Source organism: Panulirus ornatus, chromosome 16, assembly GCF_036320965.1.
Source record: "Panulirus ornatus isolate Po-2019 chromosome 16, ASM3632096v1, whole genome shotgun sequence".
In the NCBI taxonomy this organism is placed as follows: domain Eukaryota; kingdom Metazoa; phylum Arthropoda; class Malacostraca; order Decapoda; family Palinuridae; genus Panulirus; species Panulirus ornatus.
In genome coordinates, this window is record NC_092239.1 from 20,159,897 (window position 1) to 20,187,864 (window position 27,968).

General features: G+C 45.7%; 1 protein-coding gene and 1 pseudogene across 1 annotated transcript in view; both read right to left on the minus strand.

The window, feature by feature from the left end:
* LOC139753984 (uncharacterized) overlaps positions 1 to 27,968 on the minus strand; it is a 167,335-nt gene that overhangs the window by 14,554 nt on the left and 124,813 nt on the right. The window lies entirely within an intron of this gene.
* On the minus strand, positions 6,787 to 27,967 carry LOC139754287 (uncharacterized; annotated as a pseudogene).

Here is a 27,968-nt window from a genome sequence, read left to right on the forward strand (position 1 = left end):
AGCGGAACATGACTTAAAACTACAAGTAAAAACGCTTCCTGGACAGCACGAAGGCTTCCACCAGAGTGGGAAAGGGCAGACATACAGCCCATTCCTAAGCCCAGAGACCCATCTCCTTCCTCAACTGCACGGTCAAGACGAGAAAAAGGATGGCTCTTAACAGGCTCAAGAAAAAATTCGGCCATCCACACCCTCACATGTTCACCTTCAATGAAATCAGAGGCACAACGAACAAAACAGCTGAGTGGACAACAGGCCAGCCGTTGTTATCTTCCTGTACTTAGAGAAGCCCTTCGAGCTGGCCAGTTCCATGAGGATACTCGTGAAGTGTCGAAAAGTGTCGACTGCTCAAATGGATACTGGACTACCCAACACATAGAGAAGCAAGGATTCGCTTTCGGGGGGTCACATCGAACAACAGAAACCTCGGAAACTGCACACCGTAAGGAGGTATCCTCAGTACGACACTGTTCAATGTCATATTGGAAAACGTAAGAGCCACTGACTTGGCCTCAAGATCAGACCAATCGAGTCTAGGGCAGTGGCCTTCTGCACAGCCACACCTGATAGGATGCCCTCCATTCAGAACACACCGGTATCCTAGGCCAACACCATCAATACCTTGGTGTGTGGCTAGGCCAGAAGCTGACCTTCATTGCACAGCCAGAGTACGTCCGACACAGGGTCAGAAGCGGACACAACATCCTGAGGTCAATCACCAGTTCAGTTCCGGGTGCCAATATTTACACTCTTTTAACATATTACACTGCCGCAGACAGACCTCTCGCAGATCACTGCGCCCCAACGCTCATCGGACTGAGGAACAAAAACATGACCAAGTTGGTCATCTGAAACGACGTCCTCAGAACCATGCTTGGGGCACCCATGAGGACCAGGATATGTACCTACAGATGGAGACCGAGCTGCCACCCCTTGCAGAGCGAGTCCAACAGATGACAGCCGGACTCTTGGCCAAGATTTGCCAGTCAGATGTGCTGACACCTGCAAAGAGAAAAGTCAGCGCCGCACTCCACTGTGACAGCAGGATGCGAGGAACCTCCTGAACACACGTAGCGGCTAACGCCATACAACATATACAGGCGACCTCATACATCAGGAACATGGGGAGACACCCGCAGCAACGAGTACACTGGTCCACCCACGTGGGTTCCTCGACCAGCCACCTTCACAGTCACGCCACTCGCAGCCAGTGGGTCAAATGTCCAGCGGGAGGCCCTGAAAAGGCTTACCCTGAGAGCCATATCCGCTGTGACGCCAACACAAGCAGCATCGTACTTCACAGACGGCTCGACGAAGCAGACGGAAGGAAGGTCGGGAGCGGCAGTTCATACCCAAGGTCAGACTTTCCTCGGGAGACTAACGGACGGCTGCCCCGCTCTACCAACAGCTGATAGCGATATCCAAAGCTGTGTACCACACATGGACAGGACACTGCAAGCCCGTCGTAGTCCACATTGACTCCAAGACAGTCATGCAAGCGCTGCAACAGTCACATCTCAGAGATAACATGAAACTCATAACCTCGAACCTTGCGACACTCCAGGAGGTTCTAGCTACAGGATCCCCAGGTCACCCTTATTTGGTTTCCGAGTCACCCAGGGATCTAGGAATATGAGATCCCGGACGAGGCAGCCAAGTCAACCACTCGTTTAGCCAACGTAAGCATACACATTCCAGTGAGCCTGAGGCAATTTGAACCACATAATAGATATAGCAGAGCTTGGCATGGAAAAGAAGTATGACTTCTTCAACGACGGGTCCATTTCTGCCAAACGGTGCCTGATGCCCACAGGCAGTTCACCACCATACATTGATAAGACATTGTCGAGACAGTCCCCAGTCAACCTTCATCAACTAAGACCAGGGCTCAAATGTTCTTGGCAGGTTGTTGACGGAGTCGTCGGGGAATGTACCATCTGTCAGGAACCAGCTGCAAGCCCAGCGGAACACTACCTTCTTGACTGCGAAGTGACAGTCTCCAGGACAGGATCCAGGACGCCAGAGAAAACTGCACGGTACCAGCGGCATCGCTGATCTGCAGGACCCAAACCCAACATATACAACACCTGCTCCGTACCTTGCCACGATACCCTCCACCACCCAGATACACTGATGTACCTAGCTGGTTCGATAACTAGGAAATGCAGCCTCTTGTACTCCAAGCCTGGTCACGTCCAAGAGTTGGGTGGCGGTGGTAAGCGCTCACTGACCAAAGGCCTACACTGTCGTTCTGCGCCTGTTGCGTTTTTTTCTAAAGCAATAGGCAGGATCTACTGGGTTATCCTGTCATCACATCCTGTCAGCCTGCTGTGTCTTTTTCTAAATCAGTGGATGGGATCGGCATGTTGTCTCTAAATCAACAGTTGCAGTTGAATCAGCACACCCCAGCAGGAATCACTGAACGGGCCACCAAAGGCAAAATCCTGTGTCATACTAGATGTGAGACAATCTTCACAAAGAAACAAACAAGCTGGAGAGATTAACAGCCATGATGGAGGTCCAGCAAAAGTCTATCGTTCAACAGGCAGCCAAGGCTGACGACGAACACCGAAAGTTGCAAGAACAAGTGTACTGACCCGTTCCATAGTCGCCGAGCAGAGTACGGGCACCACAGGGGCTGGAAATCCTGACGCCACGGACGGCGCACCTCGCCACCAGCCACCACATGCCCAGCCTCACAAGCTCACGTCTAACGTCTCTCTCCGCGAATTTAAGTTGTTGACTCGTGCTTGGTCGGACAATGAAGAACTGCTACTGTTGAAAAGTCACCACAACTAACACACCTCAGTTCTCTCACACCTGAGATGGGGGTCTCTCTGGGCCACGTCATCGGGTTTACTAAGGATACCGATTTGGGTGTGGAAGACATCCTCCAGCTCATCAAGGTTCACCTCAAGCGCCTTCGCAGCGTAACCTTACGTCGGATGCGCTTGGATGAACGCCGCCAGCATGAGGGGAGCTTACTGTCGATGCAGAGTTGTATGTACACTAAAGACACGCTCGTCTACTGACTCGCTTCATCACGTCACACATCCAGAATCAGGAAACTGGGAAGAAACTCCTGGTCATCAACCTTCCATCTGAACTGTCGAACACCCTGTCCTTGTGCCGCAGCGAGGAGTCGTCAACCTCGACACGTAGCACCAGCAAGCAACAAGCAGAACGCCGTCAGCAGTATGATACTGTGGTGCTGCGCTACATCGTGAAGGACCAGAGAAGCAGTGTTCTGCGTTGGGGAAAAAATGCTCCCATTTTGGCCACACGGAACACTTCAAGAAAGTGTGTCGCAAGCAACCACAGGATTCGCAGAAATCTCTTGAAGACAATAAGCCGACGAGTAGAGCTGCCTGTCGTCTGAAGCTGAGTGATGTCCATAGCCAACCGTCGTGCGCTCAAAGTCAACGTCGGAGTGTTTTTACTTGACGGGACACGTCGAGAGGCTGTACTGTGCACGCCTGACATCGGCGCAGAAACGACAGCCATCGGACCACGACAGCGGCAACAGCTTGGTCTCCACGAGTCTAACCTCTCCTCTCCGCAGGACGAGGAGGTTCTCGTGGCAAACAGCAGTAAACTGTCACCTGTGGCATCATTCATGGCAGCTCTCTCCCAGTTAGATGTGTCAACCGACGTATACCGTGACACAGATGACGCCCTGCTCTCCTGGTATGACGCCAATCCTCACTGTCATCCCTGCTAACTACCCGAAGTAGATTAAGTCGCTCCACAACCGATGCCCGGCCGATGTTAACCCTGATGTTCCCAGCGCCGAGCAGTTGGCGGGAGATCGTCAGAGCTTCTGGAAGATTTCAAGGACTTTCTGGTGGACCCAGAGGAGTTCTACAGGATAAGACAGCTGCGGTCCATGATTGGCCCCGCTCATGAAGATCCACCTGTAGGAGGTGCAGCCCTTTGCACTCCATACGCCCCGGGCTATTCCCCTGGCCTAGCGAGCAGACACCCATTATAGTGCAGCATGGGAGCATCCAGCCAGAAGGTGACGAGGTATCATAGTGGTATCATTCCACGTTGGTCGCACCGAAGCAGAAGGGAGGTGTCCGTATCACCGTGGACCTAACCTAGCTGAACTAACAAGTTTTGCGACCCGTCCTCCCTGCCCCAACACCGTGCCACGCCATCATGGAGGTCGCTCCTGACTCCAAATATTTCACCACGATGGACGCGATACTGGGATACTGGCAGCTTCCGCTAGCGTCGAAGGCGCAGCCTTTCGCCACCTTCATAACTCAGTGTTAATAGGATACTGGCAGCTACCGCTAGCGTCGGAGGCGCAGCCGTTCGCCGCCTTCGTAACTCCGTGTTACGAGGATACTGGCAGCTACAACTAGCGGCGGAGGCGCAGCCGTTTGCCACCTTCGTAGCTCCGTGGGGATGTTACAAGAGTCTACGTGGCCCTGTGGGATTCGTATCCATAGGGGACGAATTTTGCAAACGTGGCGCCATCACATTTGAAGGCATCAACAACCGTGCAAAGGTCGTGGATGATGTGTTCGTCCGGGACTCGACCTACACAGTCCACCTTCAACGATGCCACAAACACGGCATAACCATGAATCTCAGCAAGTTTGTTTATGTCAGCCAATCTCCCGAGTTGTGTGGGTATGGCATCACAGCTGAGGGTGTGACTACAGAATCAGGTATGGTGAGTACGATTGCGGATTTCCCCACCTCCCCCAACATCACGGACCTCAGACCGTTCAAGGGTCTCGTGAACTAGCTGGCTGAGTTAACCCCAAACATAGGGACAACGATACACACCCTCCGCTCCCTTCTCAGCCTCAGGAATGATTCAGTGTGAACCCTCGACCACCACGTATCATGCGAGAAAATGAAGCCCTGGCTTCGGCTACAGTGATCCCGGCGTAACGTTCTATCCCGCCTTCACTATTCTCACGAGATATAGAGGCCACAAAGCGCCGCGCCCGGCAAACGGTGTGGTGGCCTGGCATCACGAGTGACGTCGTGAACATCGTACAGGCATGTGACTCGTGCCAGACCCTCCAGCCATCCCAGGTAAAGGAGCCGTTGATGAGCCGCTTCCATCTCGACCTTTCGAGGACGTCTCTGCTGACCCGTTGTCCCCCGTAGGAAAAGAATTTCTACTGTGCGCCGATCGTCTGTCTGGATGACCACATGTTGGTCAGTACGGAAGGGACGCCACATCGCACAGCACCATCAAGCTTCTCCGCAGCATCTTCATTGATTTGGGCGTCCTTATCCGCCTCCGCACGGCTGGTGGACCTCAGTTCTCCATCTCCGAAATTCGTGCCTTCCTCAAGCGTTGGGAAGTGGCTCACCACGTCTTATCACCGCATCACCCGCAAGGCATCGGTCATGCTGAGGCCTGTGTGAAGCAAGTGAAGCACCTTATCATCAAGACCGCCAGTAATGGCTCCCTAGAGGATGAAAACTTCTACCGAGGACTGATGGAGGTGCCCCGGCCCAGACGGCCGGTCACCGGGAAGTGAGATATTCTGGCAAGTGTCATCTATGACTTCTACATGATGTACGAAATCCAGCGTGGTGTCAAGTGGCCATCTGTCTTTTGGTATATACTGTTTAAGGTCTTAATGGTATCAAATTAATCGTAAAATCTTTTCTCTTTCCTTTACATATTTCACCCCTTTATTAATATTTCATTCAACCCTGGCCTCAGTGAGGACTGCCTTACCTCTTCTGAAAGCTCCGACATAGTCGTTTATGTAAGACAAGTCTACAGCGTGTCCCTGTCATGTTACACTACTAGTGGGTCGGCTAACGACCAGACTGTATGAACGATTATTCCTTGGTCACCCACTGCGTACAGCTATGCCAGCACACCGCCGCTCCTTCGCTCCCATATCGCAGGACGCAGCGGACGAATGTGATGCAGGACAGCTCACACTGCCAGGTAGAGGAGCACTATAACAGTACCGGCCGCTTCCTGCCCCCTCTCAAGCTTCGTGAGCCTGTCCGCATACAAGATCCCGTCACGAAGCGTTGGGACACAGCAGGGACAATCGTAGGCATGGGTCGCCACCGTAACTACCACATGAAGCTCCCCAGTGGTAGAGGATGTTGGAGAAACCACTGATCCTAAGGGTACATCGCATTCCCCGCACCACCACCCCTGCGACCTTGTCAGTCAGCACCATCGTCCTAATCCCGTATGTCTCCTGCACACCCCAGCGACCAAGGAACGACAACAACCAGACGCAGTTACCGCAGACATAAGCCGATGGAATGCATGGATATCTAAGTCCTTACCTGCTCGGACTTCCCCGGGAGGGAGATGGAGGAAGTTTATGATACGTATCTTTATGTATCACATTATGTCTCACGTATCCCTACATGTAATGTTATCAATGTGATGTACCAGGCTCGTTCCCCTCTTGTTTGAACGTGTGCTTTACGTTCTGTCGGCAGAAATGATAAATTCTTGGCCATTCGACACACTCCCTTACGTTTCAATCTCGCTTGTGTATTTTGTTTCCATGCTTATCCATGCACTTAGCAAGCCATACTCACTGTTTCTTAGCCTCACAGTACCGAATAGTGTGTCAGTTACTACGTGGAGCTGACTGGTATGAAGTTGTTGAGTCAGTCCCGAGCTCTGTTTTTGGACCCCCAAGACCTTTGATAGATCTGTACAACGTGAACGCCCGCCATCCCTCGCTCAAGAAAATCATGAGTTTGGCTTTCCGAAGGTTCAGACCATCATATCCAAGGATCGCACCGTCGTGTTCAAAGATCGTACCGTCATGTTCAAGGGGGACAATGATTCTGGCGTCCCTAAGAAATGAAGGACAGCGTTGTCATATCCTTTTAGCCAAATTATCGTACCACTTGGGTCAAAATAATCGTATTTTGGACAAAAGTATCGTGCAATGATTTTATTTCTGTAGATGTTGTATGATTGCCACATTGACATGTACACAGCAGTGCATAGGCTTACAAAAATATGCTGCTCCTTCAAATTAGATAAATTATTCTCTGCTTCTGAGATGAAATTTGATCCTGGCACTAAATCCCAAAACTTAATGAAAACAACATTTTCTTCAGCCACTCTTACTATGATACATAAATTCCGAGAGGTGAACATATCTGTAGATTTATCCAATAGAATTCTGAACTTGGTCTGCTTCAAGTGTTTGATTAGGTCCTGTTTGTGAGACTGCCATAACATTAATGAACACTTTTTGGCACTTTGTCCTTTTCATTTTCAATTCTTGTGCAGTTGCTGAGTCAGGGAAACAACCTTTAAGAACTTCACATAAATGATCAGCCACACGAAAACTTACGTGTTTCATCATAAGTGCAGTCAGCTTTATTTCGGTAGCTTTAACAGAGTCACTATCTGTTCTTAAGTTAGCAAATGACTGTATTACAGTTTTTGATGAGAAAGGCACACGCATTTTCTTGTGCCTTTCACTGTATTCATGCAACTTAATGGTTACCTGAGCAGTTACTTCAATATTACAGTTGTGACAAAGAGCCTTTTATGGATCATTCTATAAAGGCCCTCAAGTAAAGAAACTGTTTCTCCCACTCAGGTCTGTATTTCTGTTCACGTCTTGGTATTTTCTTCTCTGCACCAGATCGTTCACCTCTCTCCACTCCCTTCTGCTTATCAGAGATGGTGTATGAACGACAGTAGATTAATTGAAAGTTCTACTCGCAGCATCAATATACTTGTGCGAGACAAGTTTGATTGTATTATTTGATACATGTAGCAAGTACAACTGTTTTATTATTCTGTGTTTTTCATAGGGTTTTTTTTTTTTCTCAGAAAAACTATCGCGAATTATACAAGAATATCGTCCCAAATTTCAGATTATCATATATGAATGCTATTGTCCATCGTACACAGGCCAAGATTATCATACATGTACGATAATATCGTACGTCTGGCAATGCTGATGGAGAGAATTATTGAAAAGGTTCTTGATACGTCTGGCAGCACAGTGCACTGTTTATACTGTCCACTAGTGTAACGATATGATACCAAAGGTTTAACGATTGCACACACATCTGGCATTAGGCTGGGGTGCATATATACATAGGATTAAAGACATGGTACTCTCTTAAATGTTGAGAGACGGGATAACACGAGTGTAAGGCTCCCTCTCCGTAACACAAATAGCAATTATGGGCCTCCGTGATGTCGTGGTTAGCGTTACTGACCATGAGTCAGCACAGTTCCGCATGGGTTCTAATCTTGAGCGCGGCAGAAAGATCCCTACAACCAGTTCCAGCTGGTCATCTTCCCCTCGCGGCCGTTCGATAATTGGATACTTTAACTTAGACTGGAGTGTGTGGTATATACTAACACGATATATATATATATATATATATATATATATATATATATATATATATATATATATATATATATATATATATATTTATTTATTCATTCATTTACTTTGCTTTGTCGCCGTCTCCCGCGCCGCCTTTATTTGTTCCCATCGCCACCTCGCCACACATGGAAATAACAACCCCCTCCCCCCCTCATGTGTGCGAGGTAGCGCTAGGAAAAGATACCAAAGGCCCCATTCGTTCACACTCAGTCTCTAGCTGTCATGTAATAATGCACCGAAACCACAGCTCCCTTTCCACATCCAGGCCCCACAGAACTTTCCATGGTTTACCCCAGACGCTTCACATGCCCTGGTTCGATCCATTGACAGCACGTCGACCCCGATATACCACCTCGTTCCAATTCACTCTGTTCCTTGCACGCATTTCACCCTCCTGCATGTTCAGGCCCCGATCACTCAAAATCTTTTTCACGCCATCTTTCCACCTCCAATTTGGTCTCCCACTTCTCCTCGTTCCCTCCACCTCTGACATATATATCCTCTTGGTCAATCTTTCCTCACTCATTCTCTCCATGTGACCAACCCATTTCAAAACACCCTCTTCTGCTCTCTCAACCACACTATTTTTATTTCCACACATCTCTCTTACCCTATTATTACTTACTCGATCAAACCACCTCAAACCACTTATTGTCCTCAAACATCTCATTTCCAGCAAATCCACCCTCCTACGCACAACTCTATCCATAGCCCACGCCTCGCAACCATACATCATTGTTGGAACCACTATTCCTTCAAACATACCCATTTTTGCTTTCCGAGATAGTGTTCTCGACTTCCAAACATTCTTCAAGGCTCCCAGAATTTTCGCCCCCTTCCCCACCCTATGATTCACTTCCGCTTCCATGGTTCCATCCGCTGCCAGATCCACTCCCGGATATCTAAAACACTTTACTTCTTCCAGTTTTTCTCCATTCAAACTTACCTCCCAATTGACTTGACCCTCAACCCTACTGTACCTAATAACCTTGCTCTTATTCACATTTACTCTTAACTTTCTTCTTTCACACACTTTACCAAACTCAGTCACCAGCTTCTGCAGTTTCTTACATGAATCAGCCACCAGCGCTGTATCATCAGCGAACAACAACTGACTCACTTCCCAAGCTCTCTCATCCAGAACAGACCCGCGTACTTGCCCCTCTTTCCAAAACTCTTGCAATCACCTCCCTAACAACCCCATCCATAAACAAATTAAACAACCATGGAGACATCACACACCCCTGCCGCAAACCTACATTCAATGAGAACCAATCACTTTCCTCTCTTCCTACACGTACACATGCCTTACATCCTCGATAAAAACTTTTCACTGCTTCTAACAACTTGCCTCCCACACCATATATTCTTAAAACCTTCCATAGAGCATCTCTATCAACTCTATCATATGCCTTCTCCAGATCCATAAATGCTACATACAGATCCATTTGTTTTTCTAAGTATTTCTCACATACATTCTTCAAAGCAAACACCTGATCCACACATCCTCTACCACTTCTGAAACCACACTGCTTTTCCCCAATCTGATGCTTTGTACATGCCTTCACCCTCTCAATGAATACCCTCCCATATGATTTACCAGGAATACTCAACAAACTTATACCTCTGTAATTTGAGCACTCACTCTTATCCCCTTTGCCTTTGTACAATGGCACTATGCAAGCATTCCGCCAATCCTCAGGCACCTCACCATGAATCATACATCCATTAAATAACCTTACCAACCAGTCTGCAATACAGTCACCACCTTTTTTAATAAATTCCACTGCAATACCATCCATACCTCCTGCCTTGCCGGCTTTCATCTTCCGTAAAGCATTTACTACCTCTTCTCTATTTACCAAATCATTTTCTCTAACCCTCTCACTTTGCACACCACCTCGACCAAAACACCCTATATCTGCCACTCTATCATCAAACACATTCAACAAACCCTCAAAATACTCACTCCATCTCCTTCTCACATCACCACTACTTGTTATCATCTCCCCATTATCCCCCTTCACTGAAGTTCCCATTTGCTCCCTTGTCTTACGCACTTTATTTACCTCCTTCCAAAACATCTTTTTATTCTCCCTAAAATTTAATGATACTCTCTCACCCCAACTCTCATTTGCCCTCTTTTTCACCTCTTGCACCTTTCTCTTAACCTCCTGCCTCTTTCTTTTATACCTCTCCCACTCATTTGCATTTTTTCCCTGCAAAAATCGTCCAAATTCCTCTCTCTTCTCTTCCACTAATAATCTTACTTCTTCATCCCACCACTCACTACCTTTTCTAATCAGCCCACCTCCCACGCTTCTCATGCCACAAGCATCTTTTGCGCAAGCCATCACTGCTTCCCTAAATACATCCCATTCCTCCCCCACTCCCCTTACCTCCTTTGTTCTCACCTTTTTCCATTCTGTACTCAGTCTCTCCTGGTACTTCCTCACACAAGTCTCCTTCCCAAGCCCACTTACTCTCACCACTCTCTTCACCCCAACATTCTCTCTTCTTTTCTGAAAACCCCCACAAATCTTCACCTTCGCCTCCACAAGATTATGACCAGACATCCCTCCAGTTGCACCTCTCAGCACATTAACATCCAAAAGTCTCTCTTTCGTGCGTCTATCAATTAACACGTAATCCAGTAGCGCTCTCTGGCCATCTCTCCTACTTACATACGTATACTTATGTATATCTCGCTTTTTAAACCAGGTATTCCCAATCACCAGTCCTTTTTCAGCACATAAATCTACAAGCTCTTCACCATTTCCATTTACAACACTGAACACTCCATGTATACCAATTATTCCCTCAACTGCCACATTACTCACCTTTGCATTCAAATCACTCATCACTATAACCCGGTCTTTTGCATCAAAACCACTAACACACTCATTCATCTGCTCCCAAAACACTTGCCTCTCATGATCTTTCTTCTCATGCCCAGGTGCATATGCACCAATAATCACCCATCTCTCTCCATCAACTTTCAGTTTTACCCATATCAATCTAGAATTTACTTTCTTACACTCTATCACATACTCCCACAACTCCTGATTCAGGAGTAGTGCTACTCCTTCCTTTGCTCTTGTCCTCTCACTAACCCCTGACTTTACTCCCAAGACATTCCCAAACCACTCTTCCCCTTTACCCTTGAGCTTCGTTTCACTCAGAGCCAAAACATCCAGGTTCCTTTCCTCAAACATACTACCTATCTCTCCTTTTTTCTCATCTTGGTTACATCCACACACATTTAGACACCCCAATCTGAGCCTTCGAGGAGGATGAGCACTCCTTGCGTGACTCCTTCTTCTGTTTCCCCTTTTAGAAGTTAAAATACAAGGAGGGGAGGGTTTCTGGACTCCCGCTCCCGTCCCCTTTAGTCGCCTCCTACGACACGTGAGGAATGCGTGGGAAGTATTCTTTCTCCCCTATCCCCAGGGATATATATATATATATATATATATATATATATATATATATATATATATATATATATATATATATATATATATATATATATTTTTTTTTTTTTTTTTTTTTGCTTTGTTGCTGTCTCCCGCGTTTGCGAGGTAGCGCAAGGAAACAGACGAAAGAAATGGCCCAACCCACCCCCATACACATGTATATACATACGTCCACACACGCAAAATATACATACCTACACAGCTTTCCATGGTTTACCCCAGACGCTTCACATGCCCTGATTGAATCCACTGACAGCAGGTCAACCCCGGTATACCACATCGATCCAATTCACTCTATTCCTTGCCCTCCTTTCACCCTCCTGCATGTTCAGGCCCCAATTACACAAAATCTTTTTCACTCCATCTTTCCACCTCCAATTTGGTCTCCCACTTCTCCTCGTTCCCTCCACCTCTGACACATATATCCTCTTGGTCAATCTTTCCTCACTCATTCTCTCCATGTGCCCAAACCATTTCAAAACACCCTCTTCTGCTCTCTCAACCACGCTCTTTTTATTTTCACACATCTCTCTTACCCTTACGTTACTTACTCGATCAAACCACCTCACACCACACATTGTCCTCAAACATCTCATTTCCAGCACATCCATCCTCCTGCGCACAACTCTATCCATAGCCCACGCTTCGCAGCCTTACAACATTGTTAGGACCACTATTCCTTCAAACATACCCATTTTTGCTTTCCGAGATAATGTTCTCGACTTCCACACATTCTTCAAGGCTCCCAGGATTTTCGCCCCCTCCCCCACCCTATGATCCACTTCCGCTTTCATGGTTCCATCCGCTGCCAGATCCACTCCCAGATATCTAAAACACTTTACTTCCTCCAGTTTTTCTCCATTCAAACTTACCTCCCAATTGACTTGACCCTCAACCCTACTGTACCTAATAACCTTGCTCTTATTCACATTTACTCTTAACTTTCTTCTTTCGCACACTTTACCAAACTCAGTCACCAGCTTCTGCAGTTTCTCACATGAATCAGCCACCAGCGCTGTATCATCAGCGAACAACAACTGACTCACTTCCCAAGCTCTCTCATCCCCAACAGACTTCATACTTGCCCCTCTTTCCAAAACTCTTGCATTCACCTCCCTAACAACCCCATCCATAGACAAATTATATATGAATATATATATATATATATATATATATATATATATATATATATATATATATATATATATATATATATATATAAGGTTAAGAGACGGGGCAACACGAGTGTAATATTCTTTCTCTGTAATATGCAAATAGTAGTCACACACACATCAGCTACACCTGTTGTATCCCCATGCATGAGTTGGAACGACTTTTGTGAATAAAACAGTAATCATAACCTTGAGGAATACAGAAAAAAATGGACCTTAAGTTACATATCATGAAATGAATGACTGAGGCAATTACGTAGCGATGGTTCCATAAGTACCTCACGGGTAACAATAAACTGCTTAGTGATTTTGTAAATATTTTAAAAGGGGATTTTTTTTCCTCGAATCCAAGTGTATTACGTGGAACAGTCTTGTTTTAATGGCGTGTATACGCATGCGTTTTCGAAGAAGCTTTGCAACGTCCAAAACATAGTAAAGTCCAAATATACTCCCAGAATTCTCCAGTCAAGAACCATTGAAAAAAAAAGAAAAACGTGCAATATGAACACTGGAAATATACCACTTTATTAGTGCTGACAGGCAAGGAGCTAGTAGAGTCGACAAGCTCGGAGCCGGGTACTTGGCCCTCGTCATTATAGATTTAGAGCCAACGCTGGCATTAACGTTGTGGACGGAAGTGGAGCATTTTTGAGAAGGTCAGGCGTGGGGCCCGCCACAGGGGGGGGGGGGGGGGGGTCACAGGCCGCCGTGGGGCCTGCACAGGAAGGTCACAGCCGTGGGGTTTGAGACTACGATACACCTACAGGAGTGACATCACACACACGCGCGCGCGCGCGCACACACACACACACACACACACACACACACACACACGAACAACGTCACCAAAACCACCTCTAACGACCGCTCAAGTGAACGAGTCAGGTTATCCACACAAGACGAATCCTTCCCACCGCTCACCTACCTCCTTGTTTATTTCAGTTGTCGCTAAGGAGAACTGATAAGTAATATCCCCCATATTGCACCGTGTTTTGCTTAACGTTTTTCAGTTAAGTACAAGGGAGAAAAGAGGAGTCATCGATTAAACACACACACACACACACACACACACACACACACACACAAGAAAGAAAAAAGCTCTCATACATATATCTGTATTAAAACCGTATAGTTTTATGGTACGATAACATTCCAGCTCTCACACAACAACATTTGTTGACTAGTCAGCATCCAGACGTACTCTCGTTTGCTATTGACAGACGTGATCGATACATAATGATGGTAATTATTTACTGAATGACTTCTAATTGTTGACACCTATTGTCAATGTTGTTCTCATCAGTTCTCAGGGACACCAGACTTTACCAAGATGATTTCTTTTCCCAGCCTAGCTTTGAAGTTAGTTTTGATATTTCATCAGTATGTCAGACATCCCTTTATCATATACAGTATCAAAGTTTTCATTTGTTTACCTGTCTATTGTTTAAGATTTTTGAGGAAAGTGTTTACTTCAGTAAGTACAGCTGTTCATTGTAAAATGTCATTTTTGCGATTACCGGTCCGCTGCTGAAGCTGCGAGCGTGGCTTTTAAAATGTCAGCAGAACTTGCGTTAACATTTCGCCGATAAACTTTAAGGAAATGTGATTACGTTTCACCTGTCATCAGTATTTGTGCATCTAACTTTCTAGGTCGTGATGACTGAATGAAAAGGACTATCATTCGCGTGGAATATTTTACCCAGTTTAACAAGTAGGAAGTTTAAGAATCCTTGATCCATGCCATATGGTCAGTGCAAACTTGATCTCTTGATTACTACCGTACAACCCTTGGGTAAGATGGCGTGACCTTTGACTTGATAGTCCAAAAGTCACGCCATCGTACCCAGTGATCGAACCCATTGTACTCAAGCGGTTAAGATGATGCTGACCAGGTTGTCTTCTCATGTATTAGAAGTACGATGGACTTAGGATTAACTAGACTTGATATGGCTGTTTTAGGTTAAGGTAGTTTAGACTATGGCTGTGCTTTGTTATTCTGTTTGGCTTTCAGCAGCTCTGCTAGTTAGGCTAGGCTTGCTAGACTCAGCGACACAAGGGATTTCGTTACCAGCATCACTTTCCTCAGATCACATAATGATATATATGTCATTCACGGCGGCATATCGATAACAGTCCAAAGAAATCACACTTTAAGCCTCACTTACTTGATCAAGTCATATATTTCGTCAGATATTCCGCGACCTGCTCGTTGCGAACGCGTTGTTCATGACAAGGAAGTACTAATGGGCGAAATTTTCTGTCTGTCTGTCTTTCATGGCATGACAATGGACTAATCGGGCAAGGAAGTACCAAAAGTGAGACAAGAGTTTGTCACCAGTGAACACCATCTCCATCATGGTAATCCATTGAGGAGAGTCGAATACATATGGGTACTTGTCTGATGTTCATGAAATATTTATGATTTGGGTTGGTCCTACATGGTGTCTGGAAGTCACAGTCCTCCTTGTTACTGTGTTGCAAGGCAGTTCCAGGTATCCTGTTGATGACGAGATTTCTAGTTTCATTTGTGATACCTTCAGAAAGAGTTTGCGTCCCGAATGACATCCTCTTTCAACAATTTTCCCGCTTTAAACCGTCCTGAATCAAACAAGTGAGCAACTCGAAGATAAAGTGTTGTAGCATTTGTTTTCCCGATTTCTCTTGGAGGCCGTGAGACGACCGATTCCTTAGATGTTATATTTGCTTTCACATTTGTTAGTGGCTTCTGTATGTATGGCACAGTACCTAGTGGCACTCAGGTGGTCGTCCAGGCTCTGGGCACCATGGAGTGAGCAGGGCAGTCGGAGATATCTAGTATGTGAGATGTAGGATGTGGGGTGGAGCAGGTGTTTCAGATCTTGTTAACTCGGTGAAAAGCCCGTTTCACTGAATGCCGAACTTAAAAGGCCATAGTTTTTAGAACCAAACCTACGCTTCTTCAGAGGAGCATGATCTACGAAACCCACATCAAGTGATCATACTATTGTTTCTCTGGGAGGCAAACGTTTTCTGTATCTCTAAGAAAGCCTTCCATAGGTGGTGGCAGCGACGTGGGTCTCTGATTTCTAGTATGCATTGCAATTCTGACTTTTTCTCGTACGTAGTATGGACTCTAATCGTGCTCCTTCACATAGTTATGCCGCCACGGCCCTGCCGTTTACTAGTGAGGTTGAGACCCGCTACCAGTCATCCGGTTGAACTGTTCCTCCACCCCTTTTCAATGTGGCAGTGTTCGCTACTTGTCATTCAGCCACCTTCAATCGTCCACCGAGAGTGCTACCCCCCCAAGAATGTACTGAGTTGTTTTTGCCATGCTTCCAGACCGCCACGGTGGTCCCTACATTCACACCCATACCCCCCCCCCCCCCCCACCACCACACACACACACACCACACCACCCCCATATATATATATATATATATATATATATATATATATATATATATATATATATATATATATATATAACATACAAACCTCCAACAGCCAGGATCGAACCCGGGACCCCTGTGCAAGAGGCAGGCATGTAACCGCTAGGCTATGGGCATGGCTAATAGGAAACAACTCCTGCACAGGGATCCCGGGTTCGATCCTGGCTGTTGGAGGTTTCTATGTTCTATGAAGGTGCGCGTTCATATGCACTTTATTCGTATTCATATACCTCCGCGTTGTACAGTTAGGTTCGGTAAAACGCTATCAGCTGGCTATGTGCGCCTGTTGGGAAATAACTGGTATAGACCTCGTTGCTCACCATTGTGAGACGAAGGGTACTCGAGTACTTAGTATTCGAATAGTTGTTTCCTATTAGCCAGGCCCATAGCCTAGCGGTTACATGCCTGCCTCTTGCACAGGAGTCCCAGGTTCGATCCTGGCTGTTGGAAGTTTGTATGTTCTATGAAGGTGCGCGTTCATATGCACTTTATTCGTATATATATATATATATATATACGGTATTGCAGTGGAATTTATTAAAAAAAGGAGGTGACTGTGTTGTTGACCGGTTGGTAAGGATATTTGCTGTATGTATGAATCATGGTGAGGTGCCTGAGGATTGGCGGGATGCTTGCATAGTGCCATTGTACAAAGGCAAAGAGGATAAAGGTGAGTGCTCAAATTACAAAGGTATAAGTTTGTTGAGTATTCCTGGGAAATTATATGGGGGGGGGGTATTGATTGAGAGGGTGAAGGCATGTGCAGAGCATCAGATTGGGGAAAAGCAGTGTGGTTTCAGAAGTGGTAGAGGATGTGTGGATCAGATGTTTGCTTCAAAGAATGTATGTGAGAATTGCTTAGAAAACAAATGGATATGTATGGAGCATTTATGGATCTGGAGAAGGCATATGATAGAGTTGATAGAGATGCTCTGTGGAAGGTATTAAGAATATATGGTGTGGGATGCAAGTTGCTAGAAGCAGTGAAAAGTTTTTATCGAGGATGTAAGGCATGTGTACGAGTAGGAAGAGAAGAAAGTGATTGGTTCTCATTGAATGTCGGTTTGCGGCAGGAGTGCGTGATGTCTCCATGGTTGTTTGATTTGTTTATTGATAGGGTTGTTGGGGAGGTTTTGGAGAGAGGTGCAGTATTCAGTCTGTTGTGGATGAGAGGGCTTGGGAAGTGAGTCATTTGTTCGCTGATGATGTAGCGCCGATGGATGATTCGGGTGAGAAGCTGCAGAAGCCTGTGACTGAGTTTGGTAAAGTATGTGAAAGAAGAAAGCTGAGAGTAAATGTGAATAAGAGCAAGGTTATTAGGTACAGTAGGGTAGAGGGACAAGTCAGTTGGGAGGTAAGTTTGAATGGAGAAAAACTGGAGGAAGTGAAGTGTTATAGAAGTCTGGAAGTGGATTTGGCAGCGGGTGGAACCATGGAAGCGGAAGTGAGTCACAGGGTGGGGGAGGGGAAGAAAGTTCTGGGAGCGTTGAAAAATGTGTGGAAGGCGAGAACATTATCTCGGAAAGCAAAAATGGGTATGTTTGAAGGAATAGTGGTACCACCAATGTTATATGGTTGCGAGGCGTAGGCTATAGATAGAGTTGTGCGAAGGATGTTGGATGTGTTGGAAATGAGATGTTTGAGCACAATATGTGGTGTGAGGTGGTTTGATCGAATAAGTAATGAAAGGGTAAGAGAGATGTGTGGTAGTATAAAGAGTGAGGTTGAGAGAGCAGACGAGGGTGTTTTGAAATGGTTTGGTCACATGGAGAGAATGAGTGAGGAAAGATTGACAAAGAGGATATATGTGTCAGAGGTGGAGGAAATGAGAAGTGGGAGACAAAATTGGAGGTGGAAGGATGGAGTGAAAATATATATATATATATATATATATATATATATATATATATATATATATATATATATATATATATATATATATTTCTTATATGGTACTTGGGGATTGTATTCAGTTAAGGGCAGCCACATTTAGGGGTGTAGGATGACCCTGACCCAGGAGACAGATGTACATTGAAGCAAGATTGATTTATTAGTTGCAGTCATTCCTTGAGTTTTCTCAGTTCTCATTTATTTTCGAATTTCCATTGTCTCTGTATTGTAATTGACGTGTTGACTAAACAGATGGTGCATGATTAACTTCCGTCTTGCTTGCTGTCATCCCTTACATAGTTTTCTGATGTTATTTTGGTATCTTATCTTTCCAATATAATTCTTTGGTCTTGTTTTGTATTTTGTCACTTCAATCTGATGCCAATTCTGAAGATGTATGATGTACATGGATTCCTGTGTTCTTTTATTTCTTATTTGCATTGAATGTTCACCACCAACCTTGTACTTCCTTTGTTACCACTCTCCACTCTTCACGTATCTTTCCTTTTGTCTCTTGTGGTCAGAAACCTTAGCTCCTGGATGTCCTCCTCCTCTTCATGCCAGGCCAGAACAAGGTATTGTGTCCTGGGATGGTATCAGAAAGCATTCTGGCCAGGCAGGAACAGCTCTATATTATATGCAGGGATGATATAGAGGACACAGAGCAGAGAGTCAGCGTCCACTGTGGGTGTGGGATACACTGGTCATGGTATCGCGTGAGGTCCAGAAGTATTGTTCATAACCACAAGATCTTACCTCATGTATACTGCTTCCTGTGTGGTGTATTCCAGCTGTTACAGTGTACTTATTTTACAAATGTCATTATGCGTTACACATGTCCATGTCGTTTTAAGTCTCTTATTTTGCATGTGCTTGTGTCTGTTTATTCACTGAATTGTGCCATTATGTTTGATTCCACTTTCTGTTTTGGATTATATTCTTACCTTTGTAACTGAGCCCTGCTCTGCAAGACATACTGTCACTAAGCTACATGTTATGTTGCACCTGTGCGTTTTGGCCTCCCCTGTCATGCCGGTACTTAGTGTGTACATTTTGATGTTCTTCATCGTGACCCACACCCTTCCACTTCCTTGGACATTGTTTTTAGTTTGTATACTTATGTTCGGTCAGACCCGCCCATTACTGCTGATTCTCCTGCTCTGGTAGCTGCTGACAGGCCTTTCTTGTGGCGTTTTTTTCGCAGTGACATTGCCACTTGTTGCATTGGTCGGAGGAGACTACAGATATTAGAAGCCATTCACAGAAGAGATAATTCACTTGTAATCAACATCCACACAAATATGACCACCGCCATACAGCTTTTTGATGGCCCGCCAATAGGACGTACACCTAATGCCATATTAAGAGAGGTGGAACAAGCACAGACCCGCCACATGCTACCGAATTCGCCATTTCAGGGCAGGTGGAACGTCTCGCTTGGCCCAACTTAGTGTATTTAGTGGAGTATTGTCTATATTCCTACCTAATTTGATATTGTTCTATGTTTCGTCAACAGTAAGTTTTGTGTTTTCCTTTACATTTTTATGTGCTATGCACTGTGGGTTTTTTTTTCCGGGTGTGTTTCTTATACACATTTTGTTTGCGTTTTATATTTCACATCCAAGTTTTGTGTTTTTTTTTTTTTTAGATTCCCGATGATGCCTCTCTTAAGGCGAAAGCTTGATGGAATAAGATGGATATTTTTGGGTAACTGGTGTTTGAGCACCCACCTAATGGTAGAATGATACTGAGAAAATTGGAGAACATAAGAATGAAAATTACTAAGTATGCTGTCGTATTCAATTCTGTGTGTGTGTGTGTGTGTGTGTGTGTGTGTGTGTGTGTGTGTGTGTGTGTGTGTGTGTGTGTGTGTGTATCATGGCGGGACATAAGGGAACCTAGGTTCCTCTTGTATTACCAAAGGACATAAGGAGTTTTGAATCTTTGATTTTAGCGTGTCATGTGATCCTGTTTGTGGCCTCAAGTTGTACCTTAAGCATATGAAATTGGAGTAATTTTCAATACATGAATATTCCAAATCCTGGAAATTATTTGTCTGTGCCACAGTCACGACTTGGTAATCAGAGACAACAGGTGGGATGTTATTACACCTTTCGCTATAGCAGTACATGTATCACCCTGGCTACTTGAAGAAGGGTTTCTGTTCCTAGATATATTATGCAAAACACCTTTCGTTACGAGAGTGAAGGTGCTCTTGAATATTCATTGCTGAGTCATAGTTATGTCCGATGACTTCACCATCGTAATCCCCTGAGAACGTTCAGTACAGCGACGTTAACCCCTGACTGAGTACGATGACCGAAGTTATCGTACCCAGGGGTTGTCGTCGTACTCTAGAGGTTAAATTGATTATTTTGATACGACTCACCAACTCCACTATTTCGTTACTTTTTCTAAGAAATTTCTTAAACCTCACAGATGTCATCACACACATTTCACCGTGGGATGTATCACAAATTCAGCCATGTCACCTACTGACCTATTTACACCAGCGGGACCCATAAGTTGCTGGTTGTTTGGGTTTTAGGTCTGTCAACTGCCAGTCTCATTAAAGAAGTAAGATTGTAAGTGAAGTAAGTGAAAGAGAAGAGACAGGCGTTTGAACGATTTTTGCAGGGAGGTAGTGCGAATGACTGGGAGATGTATAAAAGAAAGAGGCAGGAGGTCACGAGAAAGATGCAAGTGGTGAAAAATAGGACAAATGAGAGTTGGGGTGAGAGAGTATCATTAAATTTTAGGGAGCATAAAAAGATGTTTTGGAAGGAAGTAAATAAAGTGCGTAAGACAAGAGAACAAATGGGAACATCGGTGAAGGGGGCTAATGGGGAGGTAATAAGAAGTAGTGGTGAAGTGAGAAGGAGATGGGGTGAGCATTTTGAAGCTTTCTTGAATATGGTTGATGATAGAGTGGCAGATAAAGGGTGTTTTGGTCGAGGTGGTGTGCAAAGTTAGAGGGTTACGGAGAATGGTTTGGTAAACAGAGAAGAGGCAGTGAAAGCTTTGCGGAAGATGAAATCAGGCAAGGCGGCGGGCTTGGATGGTATTGCAGTGAAATTTATTAAAAAAGTGGGTGACGGTATTGTTGATTAGTTGGTAAGGATATTCAGTGTATGCGAAGTGCCAGAGGATTGGCGGAATGCATGCATAGTGCAATTGTACAAATGCAAAGAGGATAAAGGTAAGTGTTCAAATTACAGAGTTATGCGTTTGTTGAATATTCTTGGGAAATTGTATGGAGAGTATTGACTGAGAGGGTAAAGGCATGTACAGAGCATCAGAGTGGGGAAGAGCAGTGTGGTTTCAGAAGTGGTAGAGGATGTGTGGATCAGGTGTTTGCTTTGAAGAATGAATGTGAGAAATACTTAGAAAAACAGATGGTTTTGTATGTAGCATTTATGAATCTGGAGGAGGCATATGATAGAGTTGATAGAGATGCTCTGTGGAAGGTATTAAGAGTATATGGTGTGGGAGGTAAGTTGTTAGAAGCAGTGAAAAGTTTTTATCAAGGATGTAAGGCATGTGTAAGAGTAGGAAGAGAGGAAAGTGATTGGTTCCCATTGAATGTCGGTTTGCGGCAGAAGTGCGTGATGTCTCCATGATTGTTTAATTTGTTTATGGATGGAGTTGATAAGAAGGTGAGTGCAAGAGTTTTGGAGAGAGGGGCAAGTATGCTGTCTATTGTTGATGAGAGGGCTTAGGAAGTGAGTCAGTTGTTGTTCGCTGATGATACAGCGCTGGTGGCTGACTTGGGTGAGACACTGCCGAAGTTGGTGACTGAGTTTGGTAAAGTGTGTGAAAGAGGAAAGCTGAGAGTAAATGTGAATAAGACAAGGTTAATAGTTTCAGTAAAGTTGTGGAATAAGTTAATTCGGAGGTGAGTTTGAATAGAAAAACACTGTAGGAAGTGAAGTGTTTTAGGTATCTGGGAGTGGATTTAGCAGCGGATGGATCCATGGAAGCGGAAGTGAGTCACAGAGTGGAGGAGGGGGCGAACGTTCTGGGAGAGTCGAAGAATGTGTGGAAGGCGAGAACGTTATTTAAGAGAACAAAAATAGGTATGTTTGAAAGAACAGTGGTTCCAACAATGTTATATGGTTGCGCGGAGGAGTGTGGATCTGTTGGAAATGAAATATTTGAAGACAATATGTGGTGTGAGGTGGTTTGATCGAGTAACTAATAAAAGGGTAAGAGAAATGTGTGGTAATAAAAAGAGTGTGGTTGAGAGAGCAGAAGAGGGTGTATTGAAATGGTTTGGTCACATGGAGAGAATGAGTGAGGAAAGATTGACAAAGAGGATATATGTGTCAGAGGTAGAGGGAATGAGGAGAAGTGGGAGACCAGATTGGAGGTGGAAGGATGGAGTGAAAAAGATTTTAAGCGATCGGGACTTGAACATACAGGAGGGTGAAAGGCATGCAAGGAATAGAGTGAATTGGAAAGATGTGGTATACCGGGGTCGACGTGCTGTCAATAGATTGAACCAGGGCATGTGAAACGTCTGGGGAAAACCATGGAAGGTTTTGTGGGGCCTGGATGTGGAAAAGTAGCTTTGGTTTCTGTGCATTACTCATGGCAGCTGGAGACTGAGTGTGAACGAATGTGGCTTTTGTTGTCTTTTCCTAGCACTACCTCGCGCTCGCGCGGGGGGGGGGGGATGCCATTTCATGTCTTGCAGGGTGGCGACGAGAATGGATGAAGGCAGCAAGTATGAATATGTACATGTGTATATGCGTGTGTATGTATATGTATGTATACGTTGAAATGTATAGGTATGTGTATGTGCGTGTGTAGGCGTTTATGTATATACATGTGTATGTGGGTGGGTTGGGCCATTCTTTCTTCTGTTTCCTTGCGCTACCTCGCTAACGCGGGAGACAGCGACTAAGTTTATTAAAATAAACAAATAAACAGATATATATATATATATATATATATATATATATATATATATATATATATATATATATATATATATATATATATATATATATTGGAAAGGATCACAATTTTGCGCGTGATCAAGCATATTTATATGAGTCCACGGGGAAGATGAAACGCGATAAGTTCCCAAGTGCACTTCGTGTAATAATCACATCTGTCAGGGGAGTCACAAGAGAGAAATATAACAATCAGTTGAAATACAACGAAGAGACGTAGCTTGGACGCCATATGGTAAACATGCGATTGTCCAAGACCATTGTCTTGGACGATCGCATATATATATATATATATATATATATATATATATATATATATATATATATATATATATATATATATATATATATATATATATTTATATATATGCAAAAATCCACAGGAAAATGAAACACGGTAAGTTCCCTAGTGTACTTTCGTATAATCATCACGTCGTCAGGGGAGATAAAAGAATGAGATAGAAGACTTAGAACAGTCAGTTGATATACAAGGAAAAGAAATAGCTAAAACGCCGTTGGTAAACAAGTGTGTGTGTGTGTGTGTGTGTGTGTGTGTGTGTGTGTGTGTTTGTGTGTGTGTGTGTGTGTGTAAAACTTGGTTTGGATGTATTTATCAGGAGTTTTGTATGAAATGCCAGTTTGTAAATATGGTATGTCGAGTGAAATTCGGCTCATCAAGAATGAGAGGACTATTGTTGAAAAATCCCCTCTAACCATCAAAGTTCTCACATGGTATGTTAATGCTGCTCAGTAACATGTTTAATATAGTTTTTTAAGCATTAGTCATGGGGCAGTTTATGGCTATGATGCGTGTACCCATTAAGACAGTTACAGTGGAAGAAACGCTCGAGTAGCCAAATCGACGACCCTCAACATTTGAGGGAATCTTTAATATCGGAGGTGAGCTTGCTGTACGAAGGAATACAGTGGAATGCCGACAGCAACAGATCACTGGGTCCTGTCTAGAAGGCTGACAATAGTTGAAAAGATCAGAAACGTACAGCGTCGAGTGGGGGTGTAGGAAAGCAAATATATGACGTAGATGAAATGCCTGGGGATATAAGTACGGAGTCATTAACGTCGTCCGTCAGTCGTGGACTTGAAGCGACGCATCTGTCAATTGCGTATCATGTTGTTGTCAGCAGATATTTAAAATCATTTCATACGTTAACAGGTGTGTACATGGCAGAAACTGGTGATGAAAAGGGGCATAGGTACGAGATCTCTTAACGCTTTGGTCTGTTGTAAGAAACGTAACGAACTTGCCGACGCTGACATGAAAAGCCAACTTGACATGAGTGCTGAAGTCTGTTTATAGGTCGAGATTACAGCCTTAATGGGGCCATACTCCTCTCTCTCTCTCTCTCTCTCTCTCTCTCTCTCTCTCTCTCTCTCTCTCTCTCTCTCTCTCTCTCTCTCTCTCTCTCTCTCTCTCTCTCTCTCTCTCTCACCAGCACTACACCATCAACAGGCGCCTGCACGCTGATTGTCCTTTACTGAACAAATAGCATGGCTCACCTCATGGCTGAGAGTCAACATTGCAAGGGTTCACGAGAGACGCGACCATCTTAATGCTGTTTACTGAGGCGAGTGTCATTATAGCTATTGTTCAAGCCTCAAGCGGGGAGCCACTCCTGACCAGTGTGGTAAATGGTGTCAAGAGGAGGCACGAAGGATGGTAGACTTTGGCGGGGGTTGGGGTAGGGGTTGATAGGGTTGGAAGGGTGGTTGAAGTGTGTCATGGGTACGGAGATGGTGGCAACGTGGAATTGATGAACGTGTTGTGTCACAGGGTCATTAGGAGGGTAGAGAGCTTGTCAGCAAAAGCGGTTCTAACTAGGGTGGAAGGAAGAGCAGTGTTGTCAGGGGTGGTGGTAGCAAGCAGGATAATAAGTTGTAACGATTGACAGTAGGGATGTGTCTGTTGTCAAGGGTGGCATTAGTGTGTTATCATAATTGATGTGTTGGTTGGGATGGTGATAACACTGCGGGCTAGTGTTGGCAGAGGCGTTGGAACTGAGATAAGGTTTGCAGAGGTGGTGGCCGTTGTGCAGGGTAGAGCAGCTGTCGGCAGGGATGATGACAGTGGGGCAGAGTGAGGCAAGTGCTGGCAGCGGTGGTGGTAGTGGGGCAGAATGAGCCACGTTTAAGCAGGGCCAATGGTAATTAGGCATGTTGGCAGGAATGGTAGTAGTGGGGGCAAGGTAAGGCAAGTGTTGGCAAGAGTGGTGGTAGTGGAGCAAGGTGAAGCAAGTGTTGGCAGGGATGGTAGTAGTAGGGGCAAGGTGAGACAAATGCTGGCAGGGGTGGGGCAGGTTGAGGCAAGTGTTGACAGGGGTGGTGGTAGTAGGGCAGGGTGAGGCAAGTGTTGGCAGCGATGATGGCAGTGGGGTAGGTTGAGGCAGGTGTTGGCAGGGGCGATGGTAATGAGATGAGTGCTGGCAGGGGTGTTGGTAGTGGGACAAGGTGAGGCAAGTGGTAGCAGGGGTGCTGGTAGTAGGGCAAGGTATGGCAAGTGTTGGCTGGGGTGTTGATAGTGAGACAAGTATTGGCAGGGGTGGTAGTAGTGACGCAAGTGTTGGTAGGGGTGGTGTTAGTGAGGCAAGTGTTGGTAGGGGTGGTGGTAGTGAGGCAAGAGTTGTCAGAGGTGGTGGTAGTAAGGTAAGTGTTGGTAAGGGTGGTTGTAGTGAGGCAAGTATTGCCAGGGGTGGTGGTAGTGAAGCAAGTGTTGGCATGGGTGGTATTGTGGCAAGTGTTAGCACGGGTGTTGATGGTGAGGCAAGTGTTGGCAGGGGTGGAGGCAGAGGCAAATTTTGTCAGGGGTGGTGATTGTGGCAAGTGTTGGCAGGGGTGGTGGTAGTGAGGCAGGTGTTAGCAGGGGTGGTGATAGTGTGGCAGGTGTTGGCAGGGATGGTTGTAGTGAGGCAAGTGTTGGCAGGGGTGGTGGTAGTGTGACAAGTGTTGGCTGGGGTGGTGGTAGTGTGGCAAGTGTTAGCAGGAGTGGGGTGATGAAGCAGGTGTTGGCAGGGATGGTTGTAGTGTGGCAAGTGTTGGCAGGGGTGGTTATAGTAAGGCAAGTGTTGGCAGGGGTGGTGGTAGTGTGACAAGTGTTGGCTGGGGTGGTGGTAGTGTGGCAAGTGTTTGCAGGGGTGGGGTAATATAGCAAGTGTTGGCAGGGATGGTTGTAGTGTGGCAAGTGTTGGCAGGGGTGGTTGTAGTGAGGCAAGTGTTGGCAGGGGTGGTGGTAGTGTGACAAGTGTTGGCTGGGGTGGTGGTAGTGTGGCAAGTGTTAGCAGGGGTGGGGTAATATAGCAAGTGTTGGCAGGGATGGTTGTAGTGTGGCAAGTGTTGGCAGGGAAGGTGGTAGTGGAGCAGATGTTGGCAGGGTTGGTGGTAGTGTGGCAAGTGATAGCAGGGGTGGTGGTAGTGTGGCAAATGTTAGTAGGGGTGGTGGTAGTGTGGTAAGTGTTGGCAGGGGTGGTGTTAGTGTGGCAAGCGTTAGCGGTGGCGGTGGTAGTGAAGCAAGCATTGGCAGGGGTTGTTGTAGTGTGGCAAGTGTTGGCAGTGATGGTTATAGTGTGGCAAGTGTTGGCAGAGGTGCTGGTAGTGTGGCAAGTGTTAGTGGTGGCGGTGGTAGTGAAGCAAGTGTTGGCAGGGGTGGTTGTAGTGTTGCAAGTTTTGGCAGGGGTGGTGATAGGGAAGCAAGTGTTGACAGGGATGGTGGTGGTAGTGAAGCAAGTGTTGGCAGGGATGGTGTTAGTGAGGCAAGTGTAGGCAGGGGTGGTTGTAGTGAGGCAGGTGTTGGCAGGGGTGGTGATAGTGAAGCAAGTGTTGGCAGGGTTGGTGGTAGTGTGGCAAGTATTAGCATGGGTGGTGGTAGTGAGACAAGTGTTGGCAGGGGTGGTGGTAGTGAAGCAATTGTTGGCAGGGGTGGTGGTAGTGAAGCAAGTGTTGGCAGGGATTGTGGTAGTGTGGCAAATATTAGCAGGGGTGGTGGTAGTGAGGCAAGTGTTGGCAGGGGTGATGGTAGTGAAGCAAGTGTTGGCAGGGATGGTGGTAGTGTGGCAAATGTTAGCAGGGGTGGTGGTAGTGAGGCAAGTGTTGGCAGGGTGGTGGTAGTGAGGCAAGTGTTAGTAGGGGTGGTGGTTATGTGGCAAGTGTTGGCAGGGGTGGTGGTAGTGAGGCAAGTGTTTGGCAGGGGTGGTGGTAGAGGCAAGTGTTAGCAGGGGTGGTGGTAGTGAAGTAAGTGTTGGCAGGGGCGGTGGTAGTGAAGCAAGTATTGGCAGGGGTGGTGGTAGTGTGTCAAGTGTTGGTGGTAGTTTGGTAAGTGTATGCAGGGGTGGTGGTAGTGAAGCAAGTGTTGGCAGGGGTGGGGGTAGTGAGGCAAGTGTTAGTATGGGTGGTGGTAGTGAAGCAAGTGTTGGCAGGGTATGTGTGTCAGGAAAGTTACATTGAAGGACCAGCTGGATCCAAGTGGGACACACCATCATGTGTTGAGGACGACGGACTGACCCGTGACCTGACTCTTAAGGGTCAGGTCGCAGGCTAGGCCATCATACCCAAGGGCCTTACCGTCGTGCTCAAGGTTCATACCGTTGAGCTTGAGGGCCGTGCCATCGTGCTCAAGGGTCGCACCATCAAGCTTAAGGACCGTACCATT